Here is a 1,713-nt window from a genome sequence, read left to right as displayed (position 1 = left end):
TGATATTTTTGATATTTTTGATATGTTTGATGTTTGATATGTTTGATATGTTGATGTTTGATGTTTGATATGTTTGATATGTTTGATATGTTGATGTTTGATGTTTGATATGTGCGTTGTCGTGATTCTTAAAGTATAAATGTTAAATATAGGATAGAGACCGAGAGAGAGAGAGAGAGAGAGAGAGAGAGAGAGAGAGAGAGAGAGCAGAGAAAGGTGGGGAAAAGATGAAGGGACAGGGAGCGTGAGAAAAAAAGAGAGCGAGAGAGGCGGATAGCGAGGCAGAGGCAGAGAGGGGGAGCAAGCGAGAGAGAGAGAGAACGCGAAGCGGCAAGCCTCTATTTGTAAGTGTTTGACTGGCAGATGCAATGTAGTGAGGTCGCGGGAGGTATACAGCGCCTGATCCATCCATCCGTAGAATTAATAGCTGTTTATCCTACATGTGCATACATAGAACGGATATCTAGAATACCATGTATGACTTCCGCTGCTAATTAGAAACGAGTTATCGATCTGTGAATTAGCCAAATGATGTTCATCCATCTCTGGTCATCGCTTATTGACAAGCATCTTAGCTCTTAACATGTGCCACCTACTAGGCAACCAAAACTAAAAGTGCAGTAAAATGTGATACATATAATAACCGAGATTATATGAACTGATATCTGAGGGCCTGTAGAGAACTGATATCAGTATAGTAGTACGTTGTCAGAAACATCATAAATATTCATAACCATCATGAGTCTAAACGGTAGCATATACTGTTTACAATACTTCGCGCGTAAAAGCTATGCAGCATCCTAGACAACTGACGTCGTAGCTATTTTTGACAACGGTCACAGGTTCGACAAGTCTAGAACGGGAAAGAACGCATAAACACGGCAATTATTATTGCGCGTATCCGTATACGTAATGGATATTAGTTTTGTTTTCTCGTCCCCTTCTCTCTCTTTCTCTCCCCCCCCCCTCTCTCTCTCTCTCACACACTCTTTCTCTCTCTTTCTCTCTCTTTCTCTCTCTCTCTCTCTCTTTCTCTGTCTATCTCTCTCTCGCGCTCTCTCTCTCTCATTCTCTCTCTCTCTCTTTCTCTGTCTATATATCTCTCTCTCTCTCATTCTCTTTCTCTCTCTCTTTCTCTCTCTTTTTCTCTTTCTATATATCTCTCATTCTCTCTCGCGCTCTCTCTCTCTCTCTCTCATTCTCTCTCTCTCTCGCGCTCTCTCTCATTCTCTCTCTCTCGCGCTCTCTCTTTCTCATTCTCTCACTCTCGCGCTCTCTCTTTCTCGCGCGCTATCTCTCTCTCGCGCTCTCTCTCTCTCTCTTTCTCTCTCATTTCTCTCTTATTCTCTCGCGCGCTCTCCCTCTCTCTCTCTCGCGCGCTCTCTCTCTCTCTCTCTCTCTCTCTCTCTCTCTCTCTCTCTCTCTCTCTCTCTCTCGCTCTCTCTCGCTCTCTCTCTCTCTTTCTTTCTCTCGTTCGCGATCTCTCTCTCTCTCTCTCTCTCGCTCTCTCTCGCTCTCTCTCTCTCTTTCTTTCTCTCGTTCGCGATCTCTCTCTCTCTCTCTCTCTCGCTCTCTCTCGCTCTCTCTCTCTCTTTCTTTCTCTCGTTCGCGATCTCTCTCTCTCTCTCTCTCTCNTAATAGAGATGTATTCGCGCGTAAAAGCTGCTGCAGCTCCTTAGACACTGACGTCGTAGCTATTTTTGACGAACGGTT

Source organism: Priapulus caudatus, unplaced genomic scaffold (assembly GCF_000485595.1).
Source record: "Priapulus caudatus unplaced genomic scaffold, Priapulus_caudatus-5.0.1 Scaffold202, whole genome shotgun sequence".
Taxonomy (NCBI): domain Eukaryota; kingdom Metazoa; phylum Priapulida; class Priapulimorpha; order Priapulimorphida; family Priapulidae; genus Priapulus; species Priapulus caudatus.
Note: the sequence above shows the minus strand (reverse complement) of the source record.